This window comes from Mytilus californianus, unplaced genomic scaffold (assembly GCF_021869535.1).
Source record: "Mytilus californianus isolate M0D057914Y unplaced genomic scaffold, xbMytCali1.0.p SCAF_9, whole genome shotgun sequence".
NCBI classification, from domain to species: domain Eukaryota; kingdom Metazoa; phylum Mollusca; class Bivalvia; order Mytilida; family Mytilidae; genus Mytilus; species Mytilus californianus.
In genome coordinates, this window is record NW_026262745.1 from 71,673,756 (window position 1) to 71,685,859 (window position 12,104).

Genomic DNA, 12,104 nt, shown 5'->3' on the forward strand with positions numbered 1-12,104 from the left:
TATGTTCCTTATGGCCATGTTATCACAGGGGACCACAATATCGTCCAGGACAGAGAGGTTAAAAACTTTTTGGAAAAAAGACCAAAATATCGTCCTCCATCTAAAATAGATTGGAAAAAGTGTCGTCAAGTCATCAAAGATGCTTTTTCCTCGTTTTGTAAAAAATGGTGTAAACGGGAAAAATCTGACAAAAAATCTCTTAATTCTTATTTAAATAAATGTATGAATGTTGTAGATAATAGAATATCACATTTTGAAAATAATTTAGAAGTAGATAATAGAGTACATAATACGCCTATTTCCAGAATAAGAAATAAACTTCAAGAACTTTCAAAGCAGTTTGTGTTTGTCCCGGCCGACAAAGCAGCGAACAATGTGGTGGTGGTATGCCGTAAATACTACACGGACGTTCTTAAGAATGAAATTTTAAATTCATCTACTTTCAAGTCCATGCGCTCCACAGAAAGTCATATAGTAAACAAACATATCATAACCACATCAAAGCTTAAGGCTTCTTTTGGACATTTGAAGGTCCCTTCTATGTATTGGTTACCTAAACTACAAAAAAAAAACCATTTAAATATCGTTTCATCTCGGTCTCTAGTAAGCGTTCTACAACTAATCTTGCAGTGCTTTTAACAAGTTCCTTAACTACTATCAAAGAGCTTATCATAAACTATTGTAATAAAATATATGAACATAGTAGAATTAACTATTTTTTGAGTGTAAACAATTCTTTAGATGTTTTAGAAAAATTACGTGCTTTTGATGGTACATTTGATTCTGTTGACTTTTTCTACTCTTTACACTACACTTCCACACTATCTTATCAAACAAAAGTTTTCCTATCTAATTAAATGGTCGTTTGGTAATTCTGAATGCAAATATATTTGCTGCAACTCATTTAAAGCCTTCTTCTCTAATGAGAAAGGTAAATATGCTAAGATATACTTACTTGAGGTGTGCTGAGATAATTGAAGCTGTTAATTTTCTCCTTGTATATGTATGTACGTTTCGGCAACAAAGTTTATCGACAGGTTGTAGGTATCCCTTTTGACACTAATTGCGCCCCTTTAATAGCAGACTTGTTTTTGTACTGTTATGAATCACAGTTTATGATCAAACTCAGTAAAGACCCGTCGAAATTGCATTTAACTAATTAATTCAACAGCACTTACCGTTATCTTGATGATATTATTTCGTTTAACAATCAAGAATTTTTCTCAATATACTGCTGAAATTTACCCGAAGGAACTTACTTTAAATAAATCAAATTTAAACGGTAATAACTGTCCTTTCCTTGATTTAGATATTTCGGTCTTAAACGGGAAACTCCACACTAAAATGTACGGCAAAAGGGACGATTTTTCGTTGCCTATTGTTAATTTTCCATTTTTAGATGGTGATGTTCCTTTGGAACCGTCTTACGGTGTTTATATTTCACAGCTCGTTCGCTATGCCCGTGTCTGTTGTGACGTTTTTGATTTTAACGAACGTAATCTATGTATTACTGGTAAATTATTAAGCCAGGGATTTCGTTACCATAAATTACTTTAAACCTTTATTAAAATTTTCCATAGATATAAAGATTTAGTTTTGAAGTTTATTTGTAAATGTAGAAAACTTATTTCTAACGGGATAGTACATCCTTATTTTTACGGAAATGTTGTTAACCGTGCCCGAACATTTAGAAACGATCCTGGTAAACTTGTCGATCCTTTAAATAAACTTATTCTAAAAGGTTACCAATTCAACACTGTAATAAAATCATTGAATATTGTTTTTATTGGTATAAATACTGATTTTCTTATCAGTAAATTAAAAGCTAACTAAATATTACTTGTATGTTACATACATATACACATTCATGGATCTACAATCTGTCGATACTTGTATCTTGGCATTTCACAAGGTCATGTTTTTCTCTGACTGTTTATGACGTCTTTACACGAAATCCATTAAATGTTTTCTTTTTGTTGTTGGGATTTACAAGTACCCGTCAACGTCTACTTGCATTTTTATCTATCTGATGAGTTAAACCTTTTTCAACTGATTTGTATAGTTCGTTCTTATGTTGTACTGTTATACCACTGTCCCAGGTTAGGGGGGGGGGGGGGGTCCCGCTAACATGTTTAACCCCGCCACATTCTCTATGTATGTGCCTGTCCCAAGTCAGGAGCCTGAAATTCAGTGGTTGTCGCGTTTGTTTATGTGTTACATATTTGTTTTTCGTTCATTTTTATACATAAATTAGGCCGTTAGTTTTCTCGTTTGAATTGTTTTACATTGTCATTTCGGGGCCTTATATAGCTTACTATGCGGTATGGGCTTTGCTCATTGTTGAAGGCTGTACGGTGACCTATAGTTGTTAATTTCTGTGTCATTTTGGTATCTTGTGGAGACTTGTAATCATACCACATCTTCTTTTTTATACAAACACATGAGAAAATACATGCAGGTTGGCATAGAAAGGAAAGAATGATAACCATATAAATAACTGAACTTGGTTCAAAATACACCAAAATACACCATTCCTATAATTTGTTCAACAGGTGTCATAAAAATAATTCACGATAATTTATTTGCTGCCGTTGAAAAAAGACAACTCTGTTAACCACTGACAATGTTAAGATTTAATGGTGATTATTTACATATGATTTACATTTAATGATAATGATAATGATAATGATAATGATACAAAATGAAAATCTCCCTCTGTCATTTCTATTTTTCCATGAAGAAAAACGGTATTATGACAAAATGACAAATGAGTTTATGGTTTTTATGGATACAGTTCTTTTAAGTAGATATTATTCAACAACAAAAATCTATTCTCATGGTCTGGCATTTTTACAATCGATTCGATCAGTGAAGTTTACATGCTTTTAATTGAAAAAATATTTCTAACCTGAATATGTTTACTAAACTAACAAACTCTCCTTTATCCTATTTATTTTATCTTGAAGAACTTAGTGTGACGAAAGAACCCGTAAATGTATTAAAAAAGAGGGGCGAAAGATACCAGAGGGACAGTCAAACTCATAAATCGAAAATAAACTGACAACGCCATGGCTAAAAATGAAAAAGACAAACAGACAAATAATAGTACACATGACACAATATATAAAACTAAAGACTAAGCAACACGAACCCTACCAAAAACTGGGTTTAAATACAGGTTCCTTTCCGTTTCTCAATATTCACGCAAAAAACAGACATGTATTAAAAAAACACTATCAATAGTGTATGATCAAATACTCCATATACTATAAAAATTCACTATGTCTGTTCATAAGATACTACTATTTTGTTACATTTTATTTACATGTAGATCTTTTTGCAAAGGTATCCATTTTTGTTCACATCTCACGGTTCAATCTTTAACAACACTCAATACTTTTGGCTTGTTGGCGGAAAAGGCATATTTAAAAATAAATCATTCATTTTAAGGATGTTTTTCATAGGTAGAGTGATTGCTGATTCCCATCAATAAAGTTGGAACTTAAATTTCAGTCATCAAAAAATGCTATGTACTATAGTCAATATTGAGAATATCTGAACCTACACCCCCTTTTATTAATATTGTTGGTAGAAAAAATCAAAGGTAACCAAAATTTACATCATATTTATCTGAATATTTGTCCAGAACAAAAGAATTGTGGATGCATGTTTGCAAGATAGATGGTGATATCAGTATAACCATTGATTACTATCTATAATTGCAATTGTTATCCTTTGTTTAACAAATCATGGAATAAGTATTTAAAAAATGACCGGAACCAACTACCACCGGACATTTCCATTAAAATTCAGACAGCAGAAGACCCAGCTAATACCTTTAGTGAAATTTTAAGGGGGCCCACTAAAGTGAATAACTTGACGCCCGCATGATGTATCAATATCATTGGATGTATCACCGTATTCCTATCAAGATCAAGATCAAGATGGAAATGTTAACTTTATGAAAAATGACCTCGTTAACGCTCTCACGTGTACAATTCTTACCAGATGTTTATAAAACATATACTATAGGTTACTGTCAGCAATATCGCGGACAAGTTTTAAAATGGTGAAGGATCATTTTTTTTTTAAAGAGTTATGCCTCTTGGAAATATTAAAATTTATGGAAAAATGGCGTTCATGATATGAAGATGTCTGTATCCTTACGAAATTTATATCAGTTCACTTTTGTAGAAGTTATGAGTCTTTGAACTTAGGAATCTTGTGATATTTTGTTTGCCAAGTGATATGGGGTATGTGAGAGTGCTGATAAGGGTTCTTTAATTATCTTAATTATTTACCCTTTTACAGCATGTGAATAGTGATTATTTTGTCCATTCTTTTGTAGGTTAGTCCTAACCAATTATCTATGTTCATGATTCCAGAGTATGAATATCAGTATCAAGACATTGTTAGAACCTCATAGTATGGCGCACATCTTCCGTCTGTCTGCTATAAGGAGTATCAGAACTTGAATATGTATCAATGAAATCACATAGTCTAAGAAGAATATTGTAGTAAAAAAACTATTACCAATGTTCCCTTCAGGCAAATTGTTGCTTGGTTCATAGAGTACCAGGTGTCTGTCCTTCTGTTCGTGTGTCTGTTTGTCTGCATGGTCTTATTGGAGTACAATTCTTGAAGAGGTATTGGCTGTCAAATTTTTGTTCACCAATTTGACTCAAATTCTCATGTTTGATTTATAAGATACTAAAACGTATATCCAAATTATAAAATGTCTGAAACAATTTAGAAGGCATGGGCTCGAATATATGTATATCATCGTTTCGTGTGTATTTTAGTCTATACGCCATCTAATTAACTATCGAGTTAACCTCCAAAGACTGTTGACAGTCATATAAGCGATGTAAACATAAATATAAATATAAAATAGATAGCGAACTAGTGCACTTTGATTTTTTAAGTCTGTTTGATTTCATATTATATGTAAATATATATATTAATCATAGTTTTTACCTTTAAGAATGAGCTGTTGTGGATCAAATCCGTCAATCAAATGATTTACCTTTCAATGTTGACATTCTTTTCCTTTTAAAAACTTACCTCGCATAATCAATCTCTAGCTGAGGGGTTAAATTGAAGGTCATATAAATACACTTTCAGTGAGGTCGAATTTGTTTGCAAGTGAATAATTCATCATCAATGTTTATTTGCTTATTTTGACAAAATTGAACTATAATGGTTGCTAAAAGCTTATTATCATTTCACTATTTCACTTTTCAATGATGGAACAAACAAAAAAAACTTGTTTATTTTTTAATATATATATCTCGTAGTTATTGCCACTTTTACAAATTTAAAAAATGATAATATCATAGGTTTGTAATAGCAATGTCTTGAACAAGTCAGACAATCAGTACTGATCAACTAGTTCAAAAAGAGTTATGCCTCTTGGAATTATTACCTATATGGAAAGCATAATCAGTGCTCTCACATGAACAATTTTGCCAGACTTTTATCAAGGATTTATATCATCAATTTCTAAGCAATTTCAAATATTTTTAAAAGAGATATGCCCCTAGGAAATATTAGTTGTATCGTAAACTGCATTGCATTTTCTCCCAGTCCTTTATTTCTGTCAGATATATATAAAACCTTTAAAAGAATCAAAACAAATCTAATCTATTGAAATTGTAGATAACTAAGAACATATTTTTCATACAATTTTCTATGTCAAAGAAGTGCACAGAAATCCTTAGAACGGACGAAACACAAATCAATCTTTTCTTATGGTATGCTCATATACCAAATTAGTATACTTTGGTATTAGAAAAAAATTGAACAAGAATATTTCCGTATCCAAGCGCTACAACATCGACAGAAATTGCTTAATCAGGACAAAACATTCAAAACTCAAACCATATATTGAAAATTAAAACATGTGTTCATGATAAGTAGTACACGCAGGATTCAAAGAATGAAAAGAGGTAACAAAGAAAGAACAAAACATGGTTTGATATCCTTTGTCTGATGAAAATAAAGGACAAAGTGAAAACAAATATAATTTTTTTTCTCTTATGTAACCATATGTTTATCGTCTCCTTCAATATGATAATATAATTTGTTCTTTCAAAAATGTTTAGTACGCAGAACCTGGTTTGCATTGTGCATGTGAAATGAGCAATTATTGACTAATATATAAATCGAAAGAACAATAATTTTGGTGCTGCATTCAAAGCATAGTGAGAACTATGTTTTTTAAGAAACTCTCATTCTAAAATTTGGTGGGAGTGGTGTTAAAAAGACAATCACATGTTTTGTCCCTTCATTATGTGATTAAAGTTTGTTAAAGTAAAAAAATATCGCTCTTAAAAGTTGCATAAGAGAAATGTTGCAGATATTTTTCTCTCAAATTAATGGGCAGAGAATTTATGTTATTGCAACATATTCTTTCAACAAACAAAAAATAAATAGAAAAAAATATATATTATAAGTCAATATACATATCAAACATATTGACAACCTGTAAAGGATAGTAAAATACAGATCCCTTCCTCTCGATATACCAATCAAAGAACTGAATTTTAGTAACAAAACTCATGCCAAAAAAAACTATTTGTTTTATTATGATTGCTACTCTGGGTACTTTGTTTTTTTTTAGATAATTTATCATATTTTACAATCACCAATTTTACAATCACGGAAAAAATTGAGCGATGTCTTTTTTTCAATGTTCTCTTACATGTCAGAATTTTGATATAATGTATTATGATTATGACAAACAGAGTCAAATGGAGAGTGTCGATTGCTCACAAACATGTTTAACCAAGCCACATTCTGTAATTGCCTGTCAAGAAATGAGGAGCCCCTTATTCAGTGATTGTCGTTGGTTGCTGTCAACGATATATGTTCATTGTTTACTATAAGCTGGCATGTAGGAGCCTTTTGTAGCTTTCTATACAGTTTGAGCTATAGTTGCTTGCATCTACACCATTTGGTCTGGTGGATAATGGGGACGTTAACTCCGATGACTGTTGTAGAGAGAGTGCCACGCTCTATGTACGTTAAGAACTCTCTGAATGTTCCGTAGGTGACCTCTTAGAAGGCAACCATTCTGTCCTTATCCAATATATCCTCATTTTCCAGTGGCAGTCTTATTTTCCCTGACCTTCATCCTAGGCGGCCTCTAGTACAGGACCTACCTATTGTGTTTATTATTAATTTGTTATCGTCCTGAACATGCATGCATGAAATATTTGCCTCTGAACGTTAGGCAAACATCAATCAATCAATTTCTGGTGGATAGTTGTCTCATTGGCAATTATACCACATCTCATTATCATACGGATTGATATTGCCACCGGTATATTTCATAATGAAATAAATCGTATAAATTTTAATAATGTTAGATTTTTATCTTTCTTCATTAAATCAAGATCAACACATTTTTCTTCTGAGTAACTGATAATGTCTTATACTCCTAGAAATGGAGTTATTCTGAATGATGTATGCAATATTTAATATTTGGATAAATTGGGTTTTTAAAACTTTATTTGACAAAAACATAATCTTTTACCAAAACACAATTAACATACATTCTTTATTATTAAGAAAAAATAAATCCTAAAGTTTCATTGGTCGAAAGCACTTTACAATATGTAAATTCTAACCAGTTATATTCCAAACCCTAATTATCCAGTGGCCAATTTTTGAACCATTTTCATGATAAGAACATATTACTTCAATGTCATGATGGACATTGATCTGAATTAAAACAACAACCCTGCATAGGATAATCAAGTACTGTAAACTCCAGTCTTGGTGGACCAGTATTTTTGACTCGCCTCGACAGAGTTAAAAAGCAAGACTACCATTGAAAGTGGCGGTAGTATCAACATTTTTTTTAATTTTGTGATAAGACCAGTTTAAGGAGATATACTATAATTACTAATCAATGATAGTTGGTATGCAGTTGTTCAACTAGAAGCATTTGCACATGTCATTTCCATTTGGTCATCCCATACTTGACCCTGTCCCCGCAATCAGTTTTTGTCTATTGACTTTGAAACAATTTCAAATTCAAATGTTCAAGTGTGTGATAAGGTTTGATTAATTGGAAACATATGTCAAAAGCCAATGATTTTTTATGGGCAGTTGTATAAGCATTGGTACATCTCAAATCCATGGAGTCTACTTGGCACAGCCGTCCAGTCTTGGTCTTTTGACTTTGAAACTATTGCATTGTTTCATGTAAATGTTAATAACGGGTCAGATTAAGGGGAACTACATATGATAATTCAGTGATATTTGGTCAGTTGTTTTAGCATTGGCGTATCATATTTCCACGGACATTTGTTTGTCCTATTCCATCAGTCATGTACAAGTATTGCTATTTTGATTTCATATTATATTGATATTTTTCTATTGTTGAATTCCGTAGTTTTATATGATGTTCATATCTTTAAACGGTGACCCTTGTCTTTCATTTTAATAGATATATCTATAATATGAAGTATAACAAAGATTGCAACAAGAAGCGACATAATTGGCATCACAAATCCTTTGAAATGCCTCAAAGGATCGACATTAGCGATTTGTCGGTCAGTAGCGAGTCTATTGTTTGTAAAGATAATCGGCCTAAACATAACATTTTGATGCACTTGTGCAGCATGTCTTTCGTTTAGCTGCGCTTCACCAGACTCTGTAGTGTTTCGGTCTTCTGAATCAATAGTAAGAAGGCGTTTCAACATTCTAGGAATTTTTGAAATCATGCATATTAAGGAGAAACCATTTAAGACGGTTTGTTTAAGTTTTTGCATGAAAAAACTCAACACTATTACACTTAACACAATTTTTTTGAAGATATATGTTCCCCATGTGTTTATCGTATTCCTCAAATGCTTCTTTTGATGGATATCTGAAAAAAAAAGATATTATTTCCAATATATGAAAAAACTACTTCTCTTCGACTAGATTGAAATATCAAATTCTTGGCAAAATTAAAATTACAATCATAAAGTCTTGCTGCAATCGCTTTTTTTGTTTGTTAAGGCCATTTTGCCAGACCGGCCATACTTTATTAAGTCATTTCGGTCATGTTTTTGTCTCGTCTACGTCGACAGTCGTAAAATGCGAGACTTGGGTATTACAATCAGGCGGCGTCGGCGATAGCGTAAACTATTTATATGAAACTCAAAGGTAGAAGACCTGGATGCTTCATCATTGTCTGCAGATACCTTATGTACGTTCCCGTCTGTCATAAAGTAATTGTCCTTGACACTGTAATTGATTTGGCTTACCAACTTTTTTATACAGGGGTTTCTTCTTTTGTTAATACGAAATTTACTGTTGTTGTGGTATATAAAGCCTAGTAACTTCGATAAGTTTTTATTTCAAGTACTATATAAGAAGACACTAATATCATGCGAATGATTCAAAATTGACGTTGAAGGTTTACATACAACACCGTGATCTCAGGTGCTCCGGAAGGGTAAGCAAATTATGTTCTACATGTGACAGCCGTTCAAGACGTATAAATAGTAGCATGCTACTCATAACTTTCAGTTCATTGACAGTTATTTCATTTGTTCTTATAAAAAAAGTAAAGAGCGATATTTCATCTTACCCTTTGGATACGTATAAATAAAGATGATTTAAATATGGCATACATTATCACATATAATGTTGAAGTTAATTTGATTAATAATTGGCGTGTGAATATACACTTTCCAATGAAGCTCTATACATTAATATTATAAACCAATCTACCTGTTCTCGGCTCTTTCAATAACTCCTGGTCTTCATTCTCCCAGCTGTTTTCCAGATTTTTAACATTTCTGTTTACCAATTGAAGATTTTTATCGAAATTTATTTTCTCCTCAGAATCCTCAGAATCAATTTCGGCACAGTTGGAGCCTTCAACTGGACTGCTTAAGTAATTTTTCATATGAACCTTTACTGTCCGATGAACATTCAAGAAGGAGTGCATACTATTGCGTTTGATCAATTGTTCAGATATATTACAACAGTCGCTAGCATTTTTAATAAACACGTCTAAATTATCTTTTCTAGTGTTTTCTTTGGATTTTTCCCTTTGAAAACAAATGTTATATTGATCGAGAATTGTTAGTCTTTTGTTTTGCAAAACTTCAATACCTCTGTTATATATGGCGTCCACCTTTCTTTATAATTCTTTCTTTTCGTCTCGCAGATTATTGGTATTGTCTTGAGCTTTTTGTATCGTCGATTCGGCATGTAATATTTGTGCTCGGAGAGATTTTACGTCACGACCTAACTTATTCTTCCTCTTTTTAAACGCCGCTTCAATGTCTCTAAGTTCATGTTTATTACTATCTCTATGTCCCTCAAGTGCACATATAAAACAAAGAACACTTTGACAATTTGCAGAATTGCAGAAATATTTGACTTTTGCACCCTCATGATTAGGGTTCTGACAGATGTCTAGATTGTCGTCTTCGTTTCGGAATGCCTCAGATTTCTTAACCGTTATATTATGCCTTATATGTTCTGTTTCATGTTGTCGGCGACAAATTTCACAGAGGTGTGTATTACATTGTTGGCATTTATAGGTAGCGTACATGGTATTGCCACATAGACAACTTTTTTCAAATGCAATCATATTTGAGTGAGCTTGCAAAAATGACGTTAAATCCCGTCTTGTATTATCCTTTGGAAAATCTGACGGTCCATTTTTCATAACTGTATGCACAGCGTTACAAGTAGGACATTTCACTGTATCCTTTCGGTGGCATAGTCTTTTTATACATTCTGAACAAAATGGATGATGACAGGGAAGTAACCTAGGTATACGTCCATCTTCATGAAATACTTCTCTACATATGTTACACTCTAAATATCGACGTTCTAATTCAGTAATCAAATTGACGGACATCTTACATTCTAAAATATTCATAATATTTCTGTATCTTATGAAATGAAATGGTATGCAGTTGAAAACACTTCTAATAAAATATGCAATGAAAAACGTATATTAAGTGAACTGAATTCACTATTTAAAACCTGTAATGTTTTATGATTTGAACAAATCACTGCAAGGTAGTTTCTGCATTTTTATAAATTCGACAGATACCTACAAACGTCTAATACATATTAAGTAAAGTATATATAAAGTGTGGTTTATTTCTTTAACTTCTGTTCATATTTTGAGTATATTTTGTTATACGCCTATAACTTGTATAACTGTAAAAATAAAGTATTAGTATATGACAATAGAGAATTATTACTCTTTTTTTTTAAATTAAAATACGTTTTAGAAATATCAATAGTTTTACACATTTTTGTTAAATCAAAATTTATTTCACAAAGAAGAATAGAAAACTGACTTTAGATTCATTTGGATATTCCTTTGTGTGAATGACATTTGCGCCGATTTTTAAAAGTTTCAATCTTTCGTTTGCACCGATTTGAATCTTTCATTTGAAGCGATTGTGCACAGGTAAATTACAAGTAAATTTTTTTTTATTTATCAATATAAATAAACTCATCATAGATACCAGGATTGAAATTTTATATTTGCGCCAGACGTGCGATTCGTCTACAAAAGACTCATCAGTGACACAAGAATAAAAAAAATTGTAAAAAGCCAAATAAAGTACGAAGTTGAAGAGCATTGAGGACCAAAAATTCCTAAAAGTTTTGCCAAACACAGCTAAGGTAATCTATTCCTGAGGTAGAAAAGCCTTAGTATTATTTCAAAAATTCAAAGTTTTGTAAACAGTTAATTTATAATTATGAACATATCAATGATAACTTATATTACTTTATAAACCTCTTCCGTTAGCCAGTTGTACATATGCTATGAATTGTTAATTATAACATGTATATAACTACACAACTACCCAAATTCAATCTTTAAAACGCAATACACACACCATGAAACAGTACTGTTCTTTCCTTTATGATTTGTTTAGACGTTTATAAATTTTTGCACGATATTATCTCTTAAACCCTTATTTCTAATTAAATTAGGAGAATGAATATCTGTTATATAGTACAAAAAAAAACTTGGGATAGGCGCATAATACATAAGGTCGGAATTAGATATGATTAAGGGCGCATAACCCTAACGTCGCCAAGGACAGTGTGGACACTACACAAAATAC

At 31.9% G+C, this 12,104-nt stretch overlaps 1 pseudogene; it reads right to left on the reverse strand.

Moving 5' to 3' along the window:
- Positions 1-7,536: 7,536 nt before the first annotated feature.
- Positions 7,537-10,924, reverse strand: LOC127715446 (E3 ubiquitin-protein ligase TRIM33-like; annotated as a pseudogene).
- Positions 10,925-12,104: the final 1,180 nt, after the last annotated feature.